The 26,934-nt window shown below is 41.2% G+C and overlaps 1 protein-coding gene across 4 annotated transcripts in view; it reads right to left on the bottom strand.

Moving 5' to 3' along the window:
- Positions 1-24,552, bottom strand: part of SHOC2 (SHOC2 leucine rich repeat scaffold protein) — a 70,673-nt gene extending 46,121 nt beyond the window's left edge. Inside the window, exon 1 of one of the 4 annotated variants that reach the window (XM_069796968.1) lies at positions 24,435-24,552. The gene's annotated coding sequence lies outside the window, so the exon portion shown is untranslated. Of the gene's footprint in view, positions 1-23,398; positions 23,419-23,547; positions 23,840-24,349 lie in introns of those variants that run through there. The other 3 variants (XM_069796967.1, XM_069796969.1, XM_069796970.1) reach the window with 3 other exon arrangements.
- Between the last annotated feature and the right edge of the window lie 2,382 nt (positions 24,553-26,934).

Raw genomic sequence — 26,934 nt, 5'->3', positions numbered from 1 at the left:
GTTTCCCGTTACTCTTGATGTCCCTGCAACCTGTCCTCCCCACTTTGCTTTATTTCAGGGAGAGAAAGTTCCAGCAAGTACAAGAGCCAGGGCAAAACTGTAATTCAGGAGACAACCCTTTCTCTTCTTAAAATCCCCTCCGTCACCATACATCAACTTCCACAAGTGAAAGATGTCCAAGCAAGAAGTCTTCCTAGCTAAATAATGCTGACTTATCCCCCAAATTGGCCAAATCTGTGAAAAAACTCTTCTAGGCTGTCCTGTAAGTACAGTATAGTGTTCTTGTATCATAACGCAGAGGCAGCACAGGACCTAAACAACTATATGAAACTCATCCTTCTAGTATTTTATAACTTTTAATGCTTGCCATTGCAACCTATCTAAAATTATTTTTAACATATTTGCATGCAATATAAATGAGAATACATATTTGATGATGTATGCTTTCAGTTAGCAGGACTAAAACCTTGCCATTTCATACATTAATGACCAAGTTTTGAGACAGAACTCAACAGGGCAACTACGCTCAGAACTCCTTAATCCTACCAACACATACACAAATGAAATGCTTAACTTCACATAAGCAGCTCTACGGAACTTTTGTTTCTACTGCAGATCATTCAAGCTGATGGGGTTACTCCCATCAAGTTAAGCACGTATGTAAACTTTTGGAGGACATGGGCATAATTACATATACTACAGAGGAAGCTAAATATGTTTCAAAAGGTTATTCATATTTTTCAAGCCCTTTTGGTTAAAGGACAAGAGTCATCATCAATTCTGAACTACAGTCAAACAAGCATTCATTGTATCTCAAAAGGAGAGCTTCTTTTAGAGATATTTTTAGCAAAAGGAAATTCAGTGAAATTAGCCAGTTCTGCCAACTACTTCCATTTTCCAATGCTGTTCAAACTGACTTCCTGTCAATATTAATTGACATAAAAACATTTAACTATTATGTGCTGGAGAACTTGGAAAACTGAGTAAGACTCTTGCTTGGCACAGCATATGAAGGAAAGTAAAACTTCTAGAGAAGTTAAGGAAAATAATCTGTTCCCCGTTCTGAATATTACTTTTTTAAAAGTAAAATATTTGTAAATAGCTATAAATAACCAGCATCAGAGTTTTGATTCACTCCTCCTGACGTCTGGTGAACATAATCCAGATGTACTTATTTTTTTCTGTCAACTGTAACTGACAAAACTTCAGAAACACAAACAACTTCAACTGTATCACCTTCCTTAGCTGCCTGAAAAACACACCAACCTTGTATATTTTACTGATTTTTTTTTTAATATGTACAAGTAATTGAAAAGATATTTCAGTTACCCTGAAGAACAGAACCCAAAACTTTTATGCAATAAATGTTTTATAAAAAATGTGGTAACGTAGGAACAATCATGTCTGCGATTCTAGGAATAATACTAAACATTTGCAACTTGGTAATATAAATACTGATGCTTCCTGGTCATTTTCTAATACAATATGAGGCTTGAAATAAGGGATTTCACCCCACTGCTATTCAAAGAAGGCTGTAAAAGACTTGTAAAGTACATTCTCTCCTACCAACTACTGCAGAGCAACTTTACTACCTAAAAAAAAAAAAATCCACTGCCAATATTACTTGACAGCTTAGTAAAGACTTCCCCCCAATTATATCTTTTAATTTTGATTTTACATTAATAAACTCTCAAGCAGGCGACTGGCACCAGGGCTGAACTGGTGCGAGGATGGCGGGGTGACACCAAACCCCAGGTGCAGGAGGAAGCCAGCCAGCAGGAATAGCCAAAGCTCACCTCACTGACAGCACCAAGTTCCCACTGCAAGTATCACTGCTCCCACCCCAGAGCGGTGGGACCCTTCCAGAAGAGGCCATCCCCACATGAGTTACTCTCAGCAATCCCTCAGTTCTCAGAGGATGCGTTACGTGTCTTGTGACTTGCAAGTATATGAAAGTTTCCTGTATGTTCACAGAGCTGCTTTGAAGAAGAAATCATTACTTGAAATAAAATGTTCTTCCACTGCTGAAATATTTCCCTCTCAAGCGATGAGGCCAACCAACAGCAGTCTTTTCTGCCAAAGGAAAATCATCATGGTACATCATCTTACAAAATGTCACTTTACAACTTCAGTTAAATACTTACTGGTTCCTGTTCTGTGTTTCAGTAGAAAAAACAGGCACTTCAAATCATAAACATTTCTAATATTCTGAGCATGTGGTATCTAAGGCATCATTTTCACTAAAGCCTAATACAGTACACTCAAATAAAACAGAATTTTAATTCTGCTGTAATGTAGCAGGAAACCTATAGGCCTGCATTTGAAAGGAAAATTCTTTACTATGTGTATAATTTTGTACCATGGAATAGGAATGATTCTTCTCTTCGTTCTGTGTTTGTACTAAACTTAACTCAAAGGGCACACACCATGCCTAGGGCTTTTCAACCCAAATAACAGAATATGATCATTCTGAGTATTAAACACGTCGAAGAAAAAAGGAATCAGCTCATACTTGACGCTCCAGAGTAAGACGACAATGATTCCACTACATAATAAAAAAGAAAAAGTTTTGAGATCACAATTCTGATCTAGGAAATTCTGATTAGTCAGACATAAGTAGCTTTTAACAACAAGGCAGAGTTCAAATGCTATCTAGTAATTGCAGCAACACCTGTTCACAAACAGACAACAAACTGAAAAAATTACCTTCTTAGAAGTATTTACCTTTTGCTTAGAATAGCATGGGATACATCAAAAACATTTCCTATTCCAGTACACCACAAACACGAACACATCAATAGGCAATGGATGAAATTTAAAGTTTAGCCAAAGCGGCTACAATGACTTTCCATTCTCAATACCACATATGCAAAAAAAAGATGGTTACTACTTTCATTTCAAAACCCAAATAGCTTAAGCCAACGAGTCACTTGCAAACAAAGCACATTCTCTCCTACAATTTACTAGCTTCAAACATCTGACCTACGGAGTTTTCATCTGCGTAAGTGCATTTGAGCTTCTGCCGCTGCAGCCACCACAGACCAGCTGGGAGCAAACTGCTGAATCAGTCACCAGGCGGTTGCACAGCTCCTCTAACACAAAACCTCATTCAGAGGTATGGAAACAGCACGGGAACAACCAGCCATCGCACCGCCATAGATCAAAAATGCCACCTAATCTATTTGGACAAAAGTAGTGCTCCTGAAATATGCCAGCTAGACACTTTCTCTTCTTTGGGAAGAAAACTCCTTTATTTCAGCACACAGGACGGTCGATGGCAGCAGCATAATACTGTAATGGTTCTTAGTGCCAGCTGTGATGGCTGGCTTGTTCAACTGAGAAGGCTGACCATTAAATTCATCTCAGTCCTGTAAATGAATGGCCAGCAGATGGTACGTAGTTTAAAGACTCCCAATCTAGCCTGATTTCAATATATCTGGATGTGACCCCACTTTCCCCCCTAATCCCCTGAGACACTGAGAGAGCAGCTTCTTGCCTCCCTGCATCCACAGCCGGAGCCTGTGGAGCTGGGTAAGTGAGGGGGCCTGGACCCTGACAGCCCACTAAGCCCTTTAGGATATCTTCATCTGCCAAAGGACTGCAGCCACGACCATTCCCTGCCTGCTTGCTGCTTCCACGGCTGCAGAACAGCTGAGCATAACCCAGTCTCGCATTCGAGCAAAATGTGGAGGTCGAGGGAACGACGGAACAAACATCAGACCAAGGGGGCAACAACTAGACCGTTTTTGAAGGCTTGCTTACGCTTTACTTGTGGTTTCTTAAATCTGCAGGCACATCTGTAACTGTAGGCACCTAATTACAAATCTACGTGCAATTAAAGCTGAAGTTACTATAAATAAGCAAATCAGTTAAGAGGTGTTTGGAGGTTCATCACTTCATGCTTGCAGAACCAGGCATATCTCCCATCCCGGCTTCCGACACAACCGTGCCCTTCCACGGCAAACGCACAGGCACACGGACGTTACTGCCAGTTTCAAAGCTTTCAAATCCATCTCTACATTCACTGGTCACCAGATTTGCTGCTGTCTGGAAGTACTTCATTGCACTATATACCAGGTCACATACCAAAGTCCAGATCTATCATGACAAAAAGGCTCCACGCTAGCAGACAGAAAGTCACCTACGCCTTAAGTTCCTAGGGGGTAGAAATAATCTTTTGTGCCCTGCCTTTGAACTCATCTAGCAAGTACAAAAATATACATTCTGTGATTCATTCTATGCACTCCAACATTATTTTTCTGAAGCACTTTCTCTTTTTCTCCTTTACAGGAAAAAAAACCACTAGTTTTTGGCCAAGTTATAAAATACCATTTCATGTTTTTGTAGAAATAGACCCTAAGAGCAAGTACAAAGAATTGTGCTAACTCCATGCGGCAGCTTATTTTAATATGTAAAAAGATACTTTCTGCATGTGTGGCCCCCCAGCATGTACCTTTTGGGCTGCATGTCTCCGTTTCCACGGTAACTTGTATCAGCAGGCTGTATAATCCTGCATAATACATGAAATTTGAAAATGGTAACTTGCTAGATGAAACAAATTTCCCGGTCTTAGTACAGGTTCTAATAACTACATATGCCTAAAAAAAGGTTATTCTAAATGGACATACTACTCTAGGAAAATCCAGTTATCTCATTTTTGTGACTATACAAATTCTGCGTCTATAGTGGCATACAACCTTCCATAAAAGCAAGTGCTCCCAATCTACCCAGTACCCTCCTCTGAATAAAGATTACCCTGCTGTAGCAAAAACTTCACTATTACCACTACGCAGCACCCAGGCGCTACCATTCAGATCCCTCAACAGTTCCTATAAACAAAGGAAGCAGCCTGCCACACACAGCTTTGTTACAAATTTGATAGCAAATGGCATTGGTCTCACCAAAGGTGATGATGCAAACTTTATACCAGCATCAAGTATTTTTCTTTCTTTCGTCATTTCCTCTGAGCAATAAAAATAACATTTCAAAACAAAACCAACCGAATGGGAGACAAAACAAGACTGATGGGCAGGAGAGAAAGTAAACACACAACGCAACAATAGAGTAATATATTATCTATTAATTATCTATATTATCAACAACTTAAGTTATGTTGATCCTACAAAAATTGGGACAAACCACATGCTAAATCCCATCTCAGCTAAATAAAACATTGCTCTGCTACTGTCTAGGGTAGCATCCTACCCTGGCTCCTATCAGCAACACAGAATTATCTAGCAAAAAAGCAAAAATATTGTTTATTGTAGCATTTTTCTTTGTTTCTTTGCCTCTGAATTTGATGCAGTAATTTTGCTCATCTTCTTCAACATGCTTTTATATAATAATTATGACTGTTTCATAAAGTTCAGTGCTGGATGACTCTCAGTCCCTTGAATTTTCTGACCATAATTAGTGACTGTGTAAGTCACAAGATCCCTTTGCAGAGGGTTACTATGCTAGGAAAAAAGCCTATCTAAAAATCAGCTTAAAATGCGCTTTTAACACAATTCTGAACATGAAGAGGAGTGATGACTCTTTACCTTCTATGTTCTAGCAGACAAAGCCACAATAACTACATATGGCAGCTCGGCACTGCACAATATCTGGCCCCTGTTCAATTTTTTTCTATCCAAGATTATATGCAGTTCTTGATCTTCAGCTAAGATGAAAAAAGCTTGGATATATTTGTTTTACTGAACACCTAGTTTAAATATAACTAATGTATAGAAAAGGATATATGTAATAACATTTACTTTCCAACATACATGAGCCTGGAAGACGTACAAGTGTCTGGTAAAGTCCAAAAAAATACATATTTACCCACAAGTTTCCAATTATAAATCTCCTCACTTTTAGACATCGTTAACATATTTTGCATCTGACCTGCTCTCAGAAAATATCTTCTTGAGCAGAACAGCATTCTTCACATAGAAAAGATAACAACCGTAATCGGAATCAAATTTACTCCAATTTAAGTGTACATTTCCGCTTCATTACAACTAAATTAAATAAAAAGAAAATTTATTTGAAAACTGCACAATGATCAGCTAGAGTTGTTTTCTTCAGGATGGCATATTTTTCCAAAAGTTTACATCATATCTTTAAGTATTACAAGAAACCAAAACAAATTTAGAATATTCTGAATGAAAAAACAAAAAGATCTACACATCTTCCCCCATTACTGCTTAACCAATGTTTTTCCAGTGAGTTTTTTTGTTTGGTTTTGTAATCTGAGCCTTTCAGATAAATGCATTTTACCTGGTGAAAGCAAACTGATTCCGGCCAAGTTAGTATATAGACAGAACAAGAGTACAAAGAAACTGTTACGTTTCAAATGACTGGATGTAAGTTAAAATACTCTCATCTCTTTTTTCCCCGCAAACATCTGCCTAAACGTGATGTGATGGACCACTTCTGCCCTCCGAGTATTCTTATTCAGATGCAAGAACTACGAACTGCCAAAGAGAAATGGTATTCTTACTGTACTATGTGTGCCCACTCCAGCTAGATTCTCATTATTTACTGCTGTATTTCTAAGGTTAATTGCATTCTGCCTACCTAGATTCTCCCTGCAGTTCCAACTGGATTTTGCATTATTCCCTCCCTGTCCTTACCCTCTTGTGCTGCATTACTGCACATGGTTAAACAGCTTCCATGTTCCAATGGACAGACCACTGTCCTGCACTGCTGCTTGAAATAATGCTCAACCACAGCTGGAGAAGCCAAAGCAACTTAGAAATACCTTCGGGAACTTTGTAAATTAATGGCACCATAGAAACATAGGCTCATTATACACCCTGATACGGTGATGAAGAATAAAATTGCTCCCAAGCCTTTTTCAAAGCTTTCAACTGTTTTCCCCCATGAGCAAAACAGAATTAAACATAATGACAGAAAGCAGTGAAATACTATTTAAGCAAATAGATGCATATTATAGGTGATTCAGGTAGCCCTGTATACAGCTATATACAGCCAATGCTCTGTGGCAAAGGCTTCTTCAATCACATTGAATTTCTTTAGACTTCACTCCTCAAAGCTGATGTTTACCAGGAGCTGCCTGCCAGTCTTTGGGCTTTTTTGGGTTGTTTTGGGGTTGGGGAGGGTGCCCTGAGGGGATGTGAGAACCGAGGGAAAAGGTACAATAATTTATTTGGTTCAGCTGCTTATAAGACTGACAGCTGGTAAAAAGCACATTGCTTTGTTCATGTCGAAGGTAATCTTAACACTGATTTCATAACAACTATGACATTTTTGGTTTAGATTAGGGACTTGGAAATCTATTAAGATGTCTGGTGCCACACTGAATTTCACCACATATTCACTCCTGGCCACTCTGAAACCTCTAATAAGAAAACTGCGAGGAATTCCTCCAGCAACAAAGAGCTGAGTATTTCATAAACCCTGTGCCTGTTTCACCTCCTCGACTCCTACATGCCAACTTCTTTTGATATAAGGCATTCCCACAGAGCAAGTCAAATGCACAGTGGCTGAACAGGCCTTTCCTATCCAGCTGAGACACCCTCCTACAGTCCTCCCCACCTTCCGTGGGGTCACAGTGGCCACGCAGAGGAGAAAAGCTCCTGCCGGGAGCACAGGTGAGCTCAGAAATATGGGGAAGGGAGAAACAGGCAGGAGCTGGAACAAGAACGGGGACGGGAGGCCAGGGGGCATGGGTGGTGGGCAAGAAGCAGCTGGTAAGAAACTCCACATAAGAAAATATCACAGATATAAAAATACTGAGACAGTAATCAGTCAACAAAACACCACTCCTGCTCCTACACACTGCATGGAGAAGGGGTTTTAAGGAAGGCAAAAGTATGTAGCAAATGGAGATGTATTAAACACCTTCTGGTCACCTAAAGCACTAGAAGCCATCTCATTCACACCTGTCTAATTTTGACTGCTTTGTATTGCAAACTTAATTTTCATAACTTCTTGGAGTATTTTTATTTAGTTTTTACATGGGTTTTTCCCCCCCAATCAACATTTAATGCATTAGCATTACAAAAAACCCAAGAATGGTAACATTTGAATTTCTTGCAAGTTCATCCACATTCTTAAAGATTCCAGTGATGATCCCAGAGATTTCTTTCCCAGGATAGAAAACTGAAACATTTACAGAAGAGAAAGCAAGCTCTGTTCACCTTCCTATGAAGAACCATGTAAAGTCCAGATCTGCCATGAACACTTCTCATGCTCACTCCTGCAGTCAAGGAGCCTTACCCACACAACACCTTAAGCCCCAGCCTGACACCCAAAAGACTCCAAATGGCACTGAATATTATTCTGCTCATAACTAGGAGCCTGATTAAAAGATTATTTCACATATACTAACAATTCTGGAAAATGCATGATAAATTGGGTATCTTCACAGGAACAAGATGTTTTCCTTCAAAAGAAAAAAAAAAGAAAAAAGAAAACCACTACGATCCCTTCCAAACAGATTCTTCAAAATCTGTTCAGATGAGGCATCCTTTTTTTTTCCCCCCTAAAAAAATCAAAAGGTCTTCAATGACATTTTTACTGGAAATAGTGAAAAACATGATTTTTGCTTGCCAAAAATCAACTGGATGATATACTCTTTAGCACGCTTGAAAGGCTTGTGTATTGTAAAAGTAGAAAGTAGCAACAATGTTAATCTGAAAGAAGTCATGGAAAAAATTTAGACATGCAAACTGAATTAAACAACACTGTACAAATACGATGCAATAATAAGCCTTTTACCTCACCACTTCCTAATAAATTAAATAAGATGATGAAAATCTGATAAAAACAAGGAAAAAGCAGGATAGCTTAGAGCTACATGAAAAGTTCATACCACTACCCTAGCAAAATAAAAAAAAAAATTGTAGTGTATGCCGATTTCTAATGAATGACATTCTTGCACCTTATTGCCCCTTTTAGACAAAAAACAGACGTCATTTCTAAATGTCTAAGTAACTCGGCAAGGAATCATCTGATCTGTTTGTGAACATTTAAGACAAATGACTAAGAAAAATACAACCTTTACACTGGCTCAGGCACAACATAGTGCCTCAGCAGACCTGCTGGTCTCCAGATACTTGTACCTTGGAAAATCCGTATGTATTAAATAAATGGACCAGAAGATTGCACTAGATTGTGTGAGCTGAGAACAGGTAATTCACTGCATTCAGATTGCCCACATCTGCTCCTCTCTGAGCTGCACAGAGGTGAGGGCTGCTCTCGGCTCCTTGCAGAGCATCCCTGTACCATACCCAACCTCCACTGCACAGCTCACCAAAGTGATGGAGTCTGGATTTTTGCTTTGATGCACAGGGCAGGAGATGGGTGTTTCAACCACCTAGGTGACATTCACATGAGTAGTACAGGTTGAAGTAATCCAGATTAAAAGAGAATTAGCCCTTTTCGAAACAAGTGTAATCCAAAAAGTATTAGACATATGCAGAAAGCACTCAGAAAAGGTATACAGACTCATGAACCAACTAGAAGGACTGAACAAATTTTAGTATGACAACATGCTCCAGAACAATATGTTCAAAATCAGGGTACTATATTTATATACAAACAGTATGAGGATACAAGGAGAATATCTGAGGAAGTGAGAAAAGAGCTCCTGAACAGAAGGAAAAAGAAGAAACCTAAACACTGGAGAGGCACCTGGACCTCTAAAAATAAAAAAATAAAAATTACGTTAACAAGGAAGTTAATTAATTAATTTTAACAAATACTTGCTACCTATTTGTTCCTTTTTTACTCAAACATTCTCAAAATAGTGGGAAGGGAAGAAAAACCACAGAATGACACTTCCAATGAAAACAGAAAGGATCATAAAGAGAACAGGTACAGGTAAAAAAGAGACGACAACCACCAGCATTTACCTGAAGTGAGACAGGAATACTGGGTACAGACTGCAAGGAACTATAAATATAGGAATAACGACCAAAGAGCAGTAGCAGACAGACAGGCAGGACAGCAGAACTAGAGAAGACGTGGGGAGTAGGACCTGAACTGGTGTGTCCCCTGCAACGGGGCATGGCCAATGCCGCCTTCTCAGCATATGCTCCCTTTGCAGCAAGGCGCAACATGCCAGTGCTGTATTCCTCCATCCTGTCCAAGCCTTTCTCCATCCCTCCCTTTGCTGCAAGGCAAGAAACAGACAAATTACACCTTTATTGCTATGCAGGGCTGAAGGTTTAGCATGTGTCTGATGAAACCTTCTCCTCCCTACCAGCCTCCAGCTCCTGTGATTCTTGGACATAAGGTTGTACAAACAAGGGCAGCTTCTCTCCCCCCGCCAGTTCCTCCTTCCTCCCCTTCTCCCATTCTCTGACAATAATTCTTCAAACGGAAGGTAGAAAAGAAGTTGCAATCTGAAGAGCTGAATGTCGCTTGTATCACACAAATTCCTACCAAAGCAAAAGCTTCATAATTCTTCCATGGTCAGTAACATAACTGGTCTGACAATTGTCAGTATTGGCTTAGTATTAAAGTATAATTAAATGCTATAAACATATGTTTTAAATTTCTTTTTTAAAAAATGAAGATAGACATAAAATAACTTTATATTAAATCAGCATCCTATGGGGATCAAATTCAGACATGATGCAAACAAGGAAATTTTCATTTAAAATTATTCTTGCTTGCTAAGGCTAAATTTGATCTGTGGTTGCGAGGACTACCAGTTGGAAGCATGACTGAGAGAAAGAGGTTTTAATCACAGCCTCTGTTGTTTGACACATTGTGCACTGTCCTCTAACTCCTAAATTCCTCATGTCAGATCTGTGCAGATGATACTATTTCACTGCTCACTTCTCTCACAACCAACCTCTAGCTTATGTTACAAAGCAAATAACATTACCACTAAATCCAGGCCAGATGATCCCTGCCATAGTCAGGCTCATTACTGCAGGCTACATTCAGCATACTTGATCTTATGCAGTACCACCTCTTTCGTACTTCTAGCATTTATTAATAAACTATCATTTTAATTCAAGAGCTCTTCATCTCTCCCCAGAAAAATGTGATAGCTTCAAGGGATGCTTTTCTGGGTCCACTTCCTCGCTTATATTTACAATCACACCATAATCTGCTAGAAAATTGCCTATCCCCTCCATCCTTTGGCCATGGTACTAATATGTCTAGATGAGGCTACAAAGTGTCATCTAAGAAAAAGTTCAGTGCTTGAAGTTTGTTGCCCAAACAGCCCTTCCACCCCTCCTTCAGAAAAAGGAAGCAAATCATTGCCCTGTAAGGCACTTCTAGCCTGCAGACTGCTACCAAACTATGCTGCCCTGCATGCTCCAACATAACATTCATGCTTGCATATACAATATATGAAGCTGCTAATAAAGATACAAAAAGCTTGAAGGTTAAATAGAAACAAAAATCTCTAGAATGCAACAGAACTTACCAGTTAGTAGATGATATTTTTCCATGGAAAGCAAGACAAAGACATGCAAGATATCCATAAAAATAACTTCAGCAGAAATGAAACCAAAAAACTCTGGTTTAAAACTAAACTTAAAAGGCTTGGGGTTTTGTTTAAGAACAAGCCTTACAGAGTTCATGTGACCATAAATCAGACTTTGGATATCTGCACATGGCACCACAAATGCAGTATTTTCAATGTCTGGGAGAGACCAGAAAAAGCAAGAAGGAAATGGCCGTTTCACTCTCCACTCTACAGCAAAAAGAAAACATAGCATCTATGAAAAAGAAAAACATCAGTTAATCAGAGTTTGACTTTTCTCTGAATTTGGGATTCAGTTATCAACCATCAGCAACCAATTTAAATACCACTACAAATCCAGTATACTGTAAAATTGGAACTGTTACAGACCCCTAGGGCAAAGGAAGGTCCCTACAGGTTGCACCTATTTGGGTTTCCCTCTGGGATCAGAAATAATTGCAAACAGTAATTGCATTTGATAGCTATTTTTGGGATCTGTGCTCATACACCAATAAATAGTTCCCAAAGACAGGCACAGAACTAGGGAGCAACTAAAAAAAATAAAGCCAAAGAAACAAACAAAACAAAACAAAACAGCAACTCAATCAAGCAGTGAAATTAATTATTCTTCAACAAAATCATTACTTAGTGTAGTGCTAAAGTAAAATGAGAACGTAAAATTTTACTATTTCAGCCAAGTGACACAGTGCTTTTCTTTTATCTTTTACGAGAAGATTCAAAAAGTTGCACATGTCCTTACACTCAAAAAGCAAGCATGAAGCCAACAGAGGACACCTGAATCTTTCCACTAAAGAAACAACAGTAGGAAGACCAGCTGTTCACTGTACGTATCTCAAGAAGAACATTAAAGTTTGAGACTACTGAAAGAAAATACAATCATAGTTGGTTAAGTGGGGGTTTCTGAGCCATTAAAAACTGTGCTTTCGCTGAAATTTAACTATTAAGATCCTAGCAACTAAAATGTCTTCTCAGGAGAATTGACACAAACACTTTAACAAGAAGTAGAAGCTACAGCCATACTCCAGCATCAACCCAGCATCTCCTGGATTTTCCTTTTAAATAGTTTTTCAAACACTGAATCAACAGAATACTGCTTAGCTTAAGGGATACATCAAGCCCAAAGAAAGTAAGTTGCCTAAACACTGGGGGGGTGGGGGGGAAAGAGTAATCAGATATTTCTAGAGAGCAAGACCATTACAATGAGCACGCTTAAGTCTTGAAGTCTTATTTAAAATAAAATAAAAAAAAAAAGAGATAAAACAGCAAATCTAAATTGAACTGAAAAAAGTACCATCAGTTTCAGTTAAAATTTCTTCCTCACCTATATTATCATCAGGAGCTCTCAATTTGTTATTTATTATTTCTAGATATTGTTTCAAATATTAAGAGACTTGCATAAAAGACACATTACTTCTCCAAGAACCACTACATGCCATCAGAAGTACCAAACTAAAGCTGGGAGTGATCCACAAGTGAATTTGGTGAACTTCACAAACAGTCCAAAGTAATCCCCACTTCTTTTTTTTTTTTTTTTTACATATATATAGATATATGTGTCTATCTCACTTATAATGGTACAGTTACAACAGTGTCAGCATATCAGAACATCTCATACTGAAAAGTGAACCTTACAGACAAATGAAAAGCTTGACATAAAAGAACCAAATTCCTTGCACTGGTTAATTAGTCTGCTCTGTGATCACATGTTTAAGCTTTCATATCAGAAAAGCTCATTTCACTTTGTCACTGCTTTTCAAGCTGGGATATTTTATTTACATTAGGCTACAAGCACTAGGCAGTGCTAAAAGCTGCATATTAATAATAATCAAAACCGAACAGTACTCTCAGATGTAAAGTGCCCATGGTCACATTAGATGAAGAAAAAGGACCATATAAGCAGTCCCCCCCCATCTGACTGATAACAGGACTTACAGTGCTCACTAGCAGCAAGAAAAATCAGAATCCAAATTAATCCTAAGTGTTGGGGTTCTGGAATTATCATCTCTATAGTGGATCAATGTAAACCTCATTAGAGCAGCCACCTCAAAAACTGGGTAAAAGTAACATTTCCAGCATTAATTCTATTCTATCCTGTTAATCAAGTTCTGCCCATTTACTTTTGGTAACTGAAAAGCAGCATATGTTTTTACTGGATGAATATATACACACACCTGCAGTACATATGGAAGAGCCATCAAAGTACAACCCCACAAAGGTAAACTTGTTAACTAGTTCCTTAGTCTCTCATTTAGTTCATAAACCAGGTTATACAACACTCAATTTATATAAAATCATAATTAAAATAGATACCCAAGGCAGTTGCCGATCTCACCCTCTGTTGCTTGAGAAAGTTGCTTAGAGAGGAAAGAAAACTTACTCTTGATAGGGGAAAAAAGGGTCTGAGCAGTCATTTTACACTCTACACTTAAAACAGACAACTTGAAATTCAGTCCATGAGCTTTTTTACAGCCACACACAACCTATGCAGAACTCTCTCTGTAGCTCATCACCCTTTGCTGATCATCTCCAAACATGACAAACAAGTCACTGCTTTATCATTGAAAAAGTACATGCAAAAAGTTCAAATCATTATTAGGTTTCGATTTAGAAAAAGCAGTAGATAACAATCAGCAGCATTTTGGAAGTAGCACTCGCATGCAAACCTTTCATGCTCTCTCCCCCTACTTCTATTTTGAAACTTTCTAACTCTAGACAGACTTGCAAACAGAATAACTCAATGGTCAAAGCATACCAGTTACTTGCAGAAAGTCCAGGCATGCACACATACTCTTGGTTAAAATGAATGGAGGCAGTATACATCACGTTACCCCGGTATAAGGCAACACAGACCAGCAGTAGCAGTGAGTAGCTTTCATGCACTATACACCCTTTTGCCTTGCATTAACTTGTTTCCGTGTCACAAAATAAGAAATTTACAGCAAAGATTACAGAAACTTATTCTTGAAAATTTATTTTTGTTGGAACCAAGTGTAATGTATTTTCACTGCTCATTTAAGTGGCTTCAAAGATGAAGAGGGACAAAAAAAGGACATTGTAAAAGTACAAAACAATGGGAAAAATCAGTAGAAGCAACTCTAAAGCATGCTTTTAGATTACCATGGTATACAATTGATCAGTTCACATGAAATATTTTTGCAAGACAGCCAACAAGCTGGCCCAAAGAACCAATGGTGTACAAACTGTGAAAAGTCTCCCTGCTAACAAAAAACCAGTTTCAGTAGACACTGCAAGTCACAGAATTGAAAGCTGTGACAAACACAGATTTCTCATTCCAAGACTTTACCTGTTGAACATAACATAAACATTTGCCTAAAGAGACTGAAGTTGTATGTCCATAGTTTATACACACCATTAGCTTTGAAACTAAGATGACAGCAGCTCTCTTTTAGTATTATTAATAGAGGATCATTAAAGAAACAAGAGGTCACATACAGACTACAACCACTCCAGGATCCTTTCAGGCAACATGACTACTTGTTATCACACCGCATGTTCAAAGACCTAACATGCTACTCTCAATGGCTTTCATTACCGACAACAATTTCACGGCCGTAACGGTTTCACACCCCTTTGCCTTGCTCCACCGTTCGCTCGTCTGGAAGGAGTGAGGAGTTTGGGGTTGGGATCCACCTATGCTCCTTACTCATGGTGAGCTTGGTGTGGGTCACACGGCCAGGCGGGCTCTCCAAGGCACGTGCCGCAACTGGGTTTCAGCTCCCACCACCTCACAGGAGGGAAGGCAGAGCAATCCCATTGCTGCTGTTAAAAATCTTCCCTTTAATTCTGTGCCTTAGTTTCTCTACTCTAATGCAAAAGGGATAGTGCATATCACATAAAAAGGCCAGAAGATTAATTCAAAGCTATAAAAGGCTACAAGGTCTTTTTGATACTATAACAGCAAGTTTAGAAATAACTATGATTTTTCTCAGGGCTTTTGAAGCAGAACCAAAAGCAAACATACATCTTGAGAGATGTGAGCAGCTGCTCCAGAAGAGAAAAACTAGTTCCTTATTCTCCTCTCTTTCTCTTTTATTTTTACACAACCTGATTTTGAGAAAAACGTTTAGGTTTTCATTACCACAGGAGGGCAGGAGCATGTAATGCTAGTGCTGATTTCTTCTTAGAGAGAGCAGAACAAACAGTGGGAGCTGGAACACAGAAAGAGCCAAGTCAGAGACCCCGAGCGTGATGAAAATTCAGTCCTACCAGCAGAGTTAACTGCTTGTTAATGAAGGCGTATGCATCCCATCTGCTGGCTACAGAAGAGCTGGAATGGTTTCAAAAACATTCCAAGACAGACATACCATCAAATATATGATGCAAACGTGTGATCCATACTCAAAAGCTTACCCCACTGATTTCGGCAGGACTGAGTACAGACACCAACACACACAGGCACCAAGGTTGCAGGATACGAACCACGTCCTTGTCACACGTTGAGAACAGAAATCCTTCCAGTGTAATTTGTTTATTCATTAATTCTGATTTCAGGAGAAAGTTCTGGCTTGCAACCAGCAGCTAATTGGTTCAATAAACAGCATCACAGTTTAGAAGAAGACGAAACCGTGTTACTACAGTGAGAGCATGTAACTGAAACCTGGATATCTGTTTGGGTATGACTTAGGGCTTCTTAAAAGAGCTAGATTGCAAAGAGCCAGTTTTAAAAGACAAGACAGTATACACTTTAAATGCAAGAAATAACTACCAACATTTATCTGAAGACTTCTTATGGGAAAGAGAAAAGAAAAATTACTACTGTAAAAACATGCCTCATGACGACCTAAAACACAAAAAAATAAATTTATGCATGAAGTCATGGAAAAAAAAAAATCCAGGTTGTTGTATTTATTATGTGAATTGCAACTCATGGCTACAATATTTAAACTTTTGTTTCCTTCCTAACTAGGCCTGCCACACACAATGTGCTATCAAGAAAGCTGCCAAACAATTGTTTGAATATTCCAAAAAGCAAATACGTAGCCCACCATGAAAAACAAATATGATAACCTGAAACCTGCCGTTATCTGCACAGTATCCAAGAGTTCAGAAGAGTTAGAGGGACTTACCAGAACAATATTTGCTGCACAAAGACAAGTTCCCAGGTATCTTAATTCATGTTACTTATTAACATAAATTTCCCTTTTCCTGAAAAGAAATAATCTAGAATCTTAAATTCAATATAGCTCATGTACTGCCAGTATAATAAAATTCTCTTTAATAAGAAATATTTTAGGTTTTGCAAGTACTGTACAATAGCCATTAGATTTTAAAATCTATTAGAAAAGTAATTGTCACAGATTTAGTATGCTAACAAGAACATTTGAACTGAGGTTTCATTTAACCCGCCCATCCCTTCAATAAGAAAATTGTGCAAACCACTCCAAATTATGCATATTTTATAGGATTCTTCTTGGCTTTAAACCCTTTGATTGTACAATCATTTCTCTACAAGAAACATTTTTAAAAGTCATGTACTCTATGTCAGAAGCAACAGCAAAATGGGTTTTCATGATAAGTCCTTCACATTCCACTATGATCAGCATTTTGCAGGACTACACAGATAGATTCTCTGGTAGCCCTTTACTTCCTTGTTTAGGAGGTCACTTTTTTGCACTATTTCTTTTTATAAAGATCTATTTTTGACTGCTGTGGACTTTTGTTTACACATTAAGCCACCTGATGCCTGCAGGAGCCATATAGTTTGCTAGTGAAGTCATTTTCTCTCTGCTACACATAGCAACTCCATGTAACAAAATGCTTCTAAACAGGACTTGGCATTTACAGCAATCTGAAGACTCCTCTTTGCACAGTTATCCCTTAGAATTAAAAGAAATGCACAGTTCTGCTTTTCTGCAGTGGCTGACTCAAGGAGGAGGGGGAAGGGGAATATAAAAGAGCACAAAATTCTACCATCACAATTTCAGAAGTTCATCTAATGAAGGGAATAAAGATTACTCAATTATTTCCTTGCCTTGGACAGCTGAGGGTTGAGTTGGGGTTTTTTTGTTAAGTTGGGGGGGAAGGCACTGAGAGAGATTATAGGATTTTTTTTTTTTTTTTTGTAATGAGGATGGAATAAACTCCAGTATTTTGCTGGATTAGGTATAACATGAAGGAAAAATAAGACTGAAGCTAAGAACCTGAACCCTTTCACAGCACAAAGCACTTTACTCAGCACCTGCAGTTGCACTGTATGTATAGCTTTACCCAATTATCCACAAATTGACTAGGACCTTCACTGCTGTGCTATACAAGCTTTAAGTTAGTGACATACTGAATTTGCTTTCTTTTGTTAAAAAAAAAAAAAAAAAAAGAGAGAGAAATCTATGCAACAGTTAAAACAGTAAAAAAAAGATTTTTTTTACTTTTTTTGACACAACATGAGTATTTCCTCACAGGACAATTATCAATAAACACAATGCTGTGTATTACAAAACAGATTATAACCTAACTTTCAGCCTCAAAAAAAAAATACAACATTGAGAAATCTTTATTATACAGAAGACTGGACAGTTCACGTGTGCTACAATTACACGGGGTACCATTACTGCCAGTCACAGGAGAGAAGCCTCATACCAAAGAGAGAGCAAAATCCCCTATTTGCCAAGATTTAGATGGCTGGGACACAGGAGAGAGAAAGGAAAAGGAAAAGAGAGAAGTCCAACTCCTCATGATCATTGCTGCACCTTGGCTGCAAATAAATATCAGGCCCTGGTCTTTTTGGCTGCCAGTCAGGTATTTCTTCATAAAAGTAATAAATATGTTTATTTTTCTTCCAGTCAACACAACATGCCAGACCAATGGATTGTTCTGACCATACAAACTGTCATGAAACACCTCTTCAATTTCTGATTTATATTAATTCCTATTAGGATGGAAACACCAAAAACATAGATCTAAATACAACAGCAAATCCTAAAGTGGTTTTGCCATATTCTTTGAGGTACTAAACCAACATTATCTGTAATATCTAATGGATAATTAAAATCCAAGTACACATGAAGTATAAATATACTACAGCTTCAGGTTCTCAGGTGTCAGGGTTTCAAGATTATTTTTATTCTTTCACTTAACGTTATTTAACCTTGCATTTTCATGGCTATCACTATAAATACTTATTCTAAACTTCTAGCAGACACAAGTTTTTGACAGGATAAGTGTTAAGAATACTGTATTATAGTAATATGTATGTTGTTTGCAGAATGCTTCATATATAAGTGAATCATCAATCATCATATAGAAGTTCTAAGTAAATTTATGGTTTCTTGCAATACTATCACTTACTGTTTCAGAAAACTGTTTTCGTAACTTTAGTTCCAACAACAGCGTCATTCATCATATCCTTAACCTGAACAACTACTACTGCTTTAATATGTGCAAACAAGCGAAAGAATGACAAGCTACTAACATCAGATATATTTAAAAAAAAAAAAAAAAGGATCATTTGATTTAAACATGCCTTTCTTGCTGCAGTTTCCACAAACTAAACAGCATAGAACAGAGCAAACCCTAGGATTACAACTGATTAGCCAAAAAATATAAATAATACTTTAATAAATTACCCTTCCCAAAATTTGACACAATACATTAATAACAAGGCTGCAGCTACAAGAAATTAATTCAAACCTTTAAAAGATGGCATTCTATGATGATTTTAAAAGCCTCTATGCATCTACTAATCACTAAGAGTCAAGTAAGTGATACTAATTGGCATTGTGTTTAACAACTTTGTAAAGCAAACTTTTGACAGATAGGTGATGGCAATCTGCCACCAGTTCCCCAAAAGAGCGTCCGCTTTCAGTCACATCACTGTATCGACACTTTCAAAGGAAATTCGGGGTGCTTCTGGTAAAGTTAGTCATAAATCACAGAATGTTACAGCACCAAAACAATGGTGGCACAGTACTTTGCATTCCTTATGCATAAAATATTCCCACAGACATCTATAGGATTTCTGGAAATAAATGCAAAACCAAGTCTCAAGCAAACATGTTTTGCAACTCGATATAGTGAGTTTAGAAATAGTTGGTGAAAAACTGCTCAAGCTTTAATTTTTTTTTCCTCCAAGTGCCTGTATCAACCTGTGGGCTGAAAGGAGTGGGAGACTAGAACATGGGTAAGTTAAAATTGCACCTCATTGCAAACAGTCTTCACTATTTAATAAAGACGTGCTTCAGAACCCCTCTCCAAAGCAATACCAACCACGAACAAGATCTGTGCTACAGAAAGAACCTATTTTAAATCCTAGCAGTCAAAGCAGCGAGAGAGTGAACTGAGATGTGCTGCGATATTTATGCAGCCATTATAATGCAAATGCATAAGGTATTAGAAAGGCTATTTGCATTGGTGCACAGCCCCTTCAGTCTATGTACAATGCCAACAGAAAGAACAATTAGGATGCATGCATAACAAAAAGCCTCCGACCACAGGGTAGGCAGGTCCACTGAACCGGATACAATATCTATGGGATCAACAGGGCTCCATGGAAATGCTGTCTGCCCCATACATCTTGCTCATACGCAGAATATGAAGCATTTTAAGACACAAAAGCATGTAGAGGATTAGCATGGCAAAGGTAAGAGCAAGCTACAACCAATTTACTGCGAGCACCAGTCGCACGTTTCTCAAGATGAACAACTGGGCTGGAGCACAGCTCGCCTCCCCAGGGCTGCTCCTCTCTGCAAAACCCCACCACCACTAACAGACAAGTAGCAAACTTTCCACTATGCTAAAAAGTAATAAATTAAAAAACATCTACTCACTTTCCTGTGGCAAAAAATATTCTCCAGCACTTTTTGTAACAAAAAGGGAGGCAGACATGCAAATTAGGATCTAATGTACATCCACTCTGAGAACATCGACTACGCTTCCTTTGAGAAATCAAAAAGCAAATAAATACGTTCAAGTCTTTCCTTTTTTTTGTTTTTTTTTTTTACATGTACACCTTAACAGTAAAAAAATACTAAAAGAACCAAGTATATAGGCATGCCAGATTGTTTTAAGAAGTTCTTTGACCATGCATCCTAGTATTTATCTACACCAATTCACAGCCTCTTAACATATTCTCAGGCCAATCAGCATGTCTACAATTATATGATAGGCTCTGTTCTCTCATGTATTTCTCTTGTAGAGCAATACAGATAAAGTACTTCTTAAACTGCAACGATCTTAAAACAGTCTAAAATTAACTACGTGGTACAAAATTACTTTTTTAAAAGAAATTATAAACACTGCATAATTTCCATACAAAAAGTATCCATTACGTAGAGGTTAATGACAGAAAAATCCTTAGTTATTAAAATTCCCTTTTTATCCAGAGACCTTTGTTTTGCTACACTGAAAATGCCTTTATTGAAACAAATTTGGTGTCGGAGAATGCCCAAATTTAATAGTACCTTTCAAGCTCAAGCAGTGCAGCAAAAAACAAGCAAATTAAGGTCAATGGCTAGTACCGCAAACATTACCTGCTTATTATACAACCTGTTACATTTTATCCCGGTACATTTTGTAACATAGCGAGACTACTGTATCAAACAGACTAGACTACATCAGCCGGTACTATTTTAATGTAAACAAGGGTTTTTTTTATCTGTACAATCTAGTTACAACTGGCTGTTTAATCTTCCCTACTGTGTCCTCCCCAGCCCTCTCACACACATGCACGCACGCACACACCCAAACCCACCAGAAAGAGACACAAATATCTCCTCTGAGATGCAGTTGCATGCAGTAAAAATAAATACAAGGTATTACAACGACAGAAAGGAAAGCAAGCCTCGCTTCAATTAAAAGAGCATCCACAAAGCTGCCACACAAAAAAAAAAAAAAAACCAAACCAAAATTAAAAGCAACGAGCCTCGAAGCATTTTGGGTGGGAAATGCCACTAGCCAAGCGGTGCGAGAGGGCACGGCAGGCTGGACACGGGCACACGTTACCGGCTGCGGGCCGGGAGAGACCCTGCAGCCGGGCAAGGCACGGAGCCAGCCGAAACCCACCCGCTGAGGAGGGCAGGGGCGAGGTGGGCATCGGGGGTGAGACATACCGGGGGGGCTGCGGCGGGCGAGGGGAAGGGGCAAGCGCTGCCTTCCCCTCCCTCTACGCACGCAAGTTTTCGTCTTTCTTCAGACACGAGGGAAAACCTGCTGCTGGAGAGAAACGGCTCCTTCTTAGCGCCCACCCAAATCCTCCACGACAGTATTTTGGAACATCTGAGATCTCTTAATGCAGTTTTATTTCCTTATCATCATATTAAACCTCCCCGAAAAAGAGCTGGGTTATTCGCAGGGCTTCCTCAGCCTTGCCAAGAAGGCATCACAAAATGTGATCCCTCTCATTCACCACAAGCAGAAGATACTTTTACTGCCTTAATTCAATTAACATGCATGAGCACCACGCACACACGCAAGCACATACATCCACCTATTTCATGGGTGCCGTATACAGGTCAGCAGCAGCCAGCTCGCACGGTGACAAGCCAGGACCGCCACACACACACCGCTTCAGCAGAAACATTCTTTTCTAGAAAGCCACAGCCAAGTAACAATCAATCCAAGGGTTTCCTAAAAGGCACACGCACAGAGATCTTCGCAGCAATTAATTTCTGTACATAGGCTAAGAGTGCAGAAAGACAGCTGGAGAAAATACTCATCGTCTGAAGGAATCCCTTCAATCACACAAAATTCCTGGAGGAGAATACACCCGTCACTGCGATTTAAGTGTCAACATAACAAAGGAACGCCCCTCCCAGCACCTCCTGCCTTACAGATATGTCACACTGGAAAGGAAAAACTAGACCAGGGAACGGCAGCTATTCGTGATCAGCACTGTTTATCGACCCTACCCTTGCCATCACCCCTAAGAAAAAATGTTGGGGATTGTTTAACATTTCTAGAAAGAGCAGAATAGAGGGACGCGGCAGAAGACAGCATCCTCTTTGAGGATTCCTCGGTATTCCTCAAAGGAAGGCTGTGGACACAAGGAGAGCTTTGTCTGGCATCATCTTTCTGTATTACAAGATTACATATAAAATTAGTTTTGCCTGATGTACATGTTTTGCCTTGCCACACGTACAGAAATCCTGATGGCTGACAAACATTAGTCTAAATTAAAAGGAATCCAGCTTCAAATTAGTAAAACAATCTCCCGTTTTACTCATCCAGAGCAAAGAATAATTACACAGAAAACCAAAACAGTCAAACCCAAATCATTCGACAGGAATTAAGAGGATAAGGGTGTTACTAAAATTAAAATGTATGCACAACAGCGTAATAACAAATTCCTAGGATACAGTAAATCTTTCCCAAAACTAGGCTAGGATTATATCAAGATCACCATACAACATATGCCTGAAATATGGCTGTAAATAAGTGTGACTTAATTTGACCACCACCTACTTTAAGCCCTTGATTGTATAAATAGAAGCATCCAATAATGACTAGCGACTAAAAAAAAAAACACAGTTTAGAAGGTAAAAAGAAGAAACAGTAAGTAAAAAGCCAAACATGCGAACAAGAAACAGTAGCAAATTAAGACCCTGAATGTAATTACTGAACCCATCCTGATTTCTATTTTGATAGTCCCAAAAAATCCTGACCAAGTACTGCAGCAATGACAATACACACAATTACAACTCCTTGGTCATGAATATTCTGCCTCGAAAGTGTCTGCACATGTGCAGAACGGAATAAACCGTATGCTTCCATAGTCCCATCTCAAACACACGAGTTAAAAACTACTAGTACTAATTTCAGCACTTTGTAATTGTTTTCTCACACGTTACGACTTTTTATTCCATCTCCGTACTTGCTCCCGAATAAGCTGGTAGAGTCAAGCAGCAACACAGTTTCACTACAGTTGTGCTGAATTTCTGTTATAGCTCACGCCCAGTCGCAATTTTAGTCAACACACACGGCCGTTCACCTTACCTAAGGTTACTACAGCTTTTTAACGCGCTTCCTAGAGAAAGATCCGTGCAACTCGGCGCAAACACCTTCTACAGGCACACATACAGGCGGGAAGCTGTCACACCGCTTTCTCTGCGACGCCGCCCCGTTTTAAACGCCGGGAAAGTCACCTGGCTGGGCAGGAAGGCGACGACTTTCGAAAGGAGATTCTGCCTCTCCGGCCGCATCAGAACTGCCACAATAAATGCACCGGGTGAAACAGGAAAAGAGCCTCACGCCTATACGAGAGGGTGGGGGACAGCACTCCCGCACGCAGAGGCAGAGGTAATCATTACCCGGAACGCCGGTAATCATTACCCTGAGCCTCAGTGCCACTACACACACGCGAAGCCTCTTACACCTCTCTCTGCCGGCCCCCGGTACCGGGAGCCCTCCGGAGGGGAGGAGGAGAGGCGAGGCCGTGAAACGGAGCTTCCTCCTTTCTTTTTTGGTGGTGCTGTTGTCGTCGTTGTCGCCGCCCGGCAGCCCGGAGGAGCGGGGCAGCCCCCGCCGCCGAGCCCCGGCGGGGCGATGGGCCGCCCCCGCCCCGCCGCACGCAGCCAGCGGCCGGCCCCCGGCCCGCCCCACCTGCCCCGGGCCCCGCGGCTGCCGGGCGGGGCTGCACCCCGCCGGGGCAGGCAGGCACACGCACTCGCCGGCTGCCGGTGCGCGGAGCCCGGGCGGGCTGCCCCGCCGCCGACCGACCGGCCGACCCCCCCCGCCCCACACACACACACACACACACACACACGCACTCCCGGCCGCGCCCCCCGCGCGGTTACCTGCCGCCCAGGCCCTCCCCGCCTTTGTGCCCGCGGCCTCCCGCCTCCCGCCGCCGCCCCCGGCCGCCGCCAGGCCCACCCCGCCCGCTGTCAGCCGCCGCCCCCGGCGGCGGCCAGCCCCGCCGCGGCCCCCGGCCCGGCCGCCCCGTACCGTGCGGCTCCGCCATCCTCCCGAAGGCGCGCTCGGCAACCCCCCCCCTCCCCGCCCGCCCCTGCCGGCCACCGTCTCTGCGCACCGAGCCGTCACGGGACTCCCCGCCCACAGACCTCCCGCGGCACCACGGGGGCGGGCCCGCTGAGGCGCGGGGCGGCCGACCGCTTCCAGGTTACGGCGCCGCCGCCATCTTGGCGGCGGGCGGAAGTGGCCCGGTTGCCCCTGGCGACGGCGCAGGCGGCGGGGCGGGGCGGGGCCGGGCCGGAGGGGCGCCGGGCCGGAGGGGCTCCGCGCCGGCCTCCCGGGGAGGGAGCGGGAGCGGGAGCGAGGCGTCCTCAGGCAGGGCTCCCCGCCGCCTCTGCCGCTTGCCTCGGGGTCCCCCTGAGCCCCGCGGGGCCTGGCCGCGGCCCGGGCCGCCCCGCCGCCGCCGCCGCCCCTCAGCGCCCACCGCTGCGGCGGCGGGGCAGCGTGAGCAGGTAACCAGCCCGGCGCCGCCGCCTCACACCGCAGCCCCCGTGGCCGCACGTCCCGGTGAAAACCTTCCGTCGTGTCACCGCCGCCACACCGGGCAGAAACTTGGGTCGAGATGTCCCTGAGGGAGGAGGACAGCCCATAGCTCCGTCGGTTGCTGGCTGCAGCTCATTGAAGTACCTCAAGAGCAGGAACTACCTTCCCGCCCGTCCAACTCTTTAACTGGGGAGTTTGCCCCCCAGGACAGACAGGATCAGAAATTCTCCTGTAACGAGCCCGTACGAAGCTGCTCTTCTCAGTGCTGTGCGCGCATCGCACAGCTCTTGCTGCGGGTCACCTTTAGGTACTGAGACATTACGGAAGAGATGGACCGGGCGGCTGCAACATTCCCGTGTTTCTGTTTTCTACAAAATCGGGACTGTCCCCGGTTGGCACCTACTGTAACCTCGCACCAATGTGCCGACTGTTCTTTCTGTAGGAGATACCGCAAGCGAAGCGTGACCAAGCTGCCCTTGCAAGGAATATGTGGGAGCTGCAAGAAATGGCGGTAGCCATTCAGAAGGTGGCAACCATGCCTCTGCATAGACAAATACGCTCAAGTGTGACAGAGCATCTGCCATCAGTCGTCATTTGATTTCAGATGGGATTTAAAAGCAACTTCTTTGACGACCCATCATAGCAAACCTTTCGGTATTTTGCTGAGAAAGGTTTAGCTTTTTAATGCTAAATTCTCAGGCAGTTGCAGTCAGCGCCCCTCAAGCCTAGAGGGGTTCTGCACTGCAGTAGTAGCTCAACTTTCTAATTTCTAAAACACATTAAAGCTAGTGGGAGTCTAATAATTGATCTCAGTACTTGCTGGTCTGGACTGGTCCCGCTGGCTCACGTTCAAAGGGAACGTCAGCCACCTCAGCAGAATCAAAACCATGAGTAAATCTGGGAGCCGTTTCCTACATCAGATAGTCAGATATAAGTATCTGCGCTATTTCCATCATTTTTTTACAAGTTTTGGCAGCCATCGAGGCTAGTTTCAGTGAAACGAGGCTATTCATATTTGATTATCTGGGTTCTGCCACTTTCCTTTGTGTGATTCTTTGGCAGACCAGACAGTTCAATGTGGTAACACGCTTTACTAATAAACGCTGGACAGCATTAAAAGCAGAATTGCCTTTTCGGCATAATGGGTCACAGGGCAGAAACCAGGTGTAATTTCCTAGTGACAATATTTCTTACAATGACTGGATGTTTATTTGTTGTTATTACTCAGTAAAACATTCAGTGCGGACAGTGCCCCGATCCCCTACAAGACATGGAAATACATGGTTTGCCCTGAAAAGCTTGGAGTCTGAAAGAATTCTTTCTTCTGTAGCTTATTTGAACACAGACGGAAGTCTACATACAACTACATCTTCTGTATTAAAGACCACAGGGTGTATTCACCATGCATAGGGAGGATCTGAATGTTTTGTTGACCGTGTACTGTACCTTTACATCTCTCAGGCTCTTTGTGTGCAAAGTGCCACTCACTGCCCAGTTTCTTTAACATTGAAGAAGTATGTACAAAGGATACATGCTACGTGTACTCTGGTTCTGTTAGAGATTTTACTTCTGTTTCTACTCACTTCGCTTTCAAAAATATAACTTGAAATCTAAGAAAATGTTACTTTATACTCAAAAAAAAAGTGGTTTGCTCTTTTCATGATGAAACATAAAACTGAAAAGCGGATGTAAAGCAGAGCAGGACCATTGTCACTAGACAAGGAATCAGCCAAGAAATTTACACTGGTAACTACACCCTTTTGCTGCAATTCCTTAAATATGTCTTATGAGATGAGACTGATACTATGGTAATACTTGTGCCAACAATTAGAACTAATGGACGTTTTTGCAAAGGCAGAATTCATACACACAAGATTTGTTTTTAGTCTGCACAGAGTAGTTAATTTTATATCCTCCTACTGGATGCTGGAGAGCTCAGCTCCAACCTACTCCCAGCCTCCATCAGCACTGTTTGTCCCCAAATCTTCATCGACACAGACCTGGCCCAGTGTAGAAGGTAAGTATAAGAGTCACAGTCCTTAGAAGTATTAGTTAAGGGCCTCTCAGGATCAGGA

This window comes from Haliaeetus albicilla, chromosome 11 (genome assembly GCF_947461875.1).
Source record: "Haliaeetus albicilla chromosome 11, bHalAlb1.1, whole genome shotgun sequence".
In the NCBI taxonomy this organism is placed as follows: Eukaryota; Metazoa; Chordata; class Aves; order Accipitriformes; family Accipitridae; genus Haliaeetus; species Haliaeetus albicilla.
The sequence above is the reverse complement of the archived record's forward strand: the minus strand, read 5'-3'. Positions and strand labels throughout refer to the sequence as shown.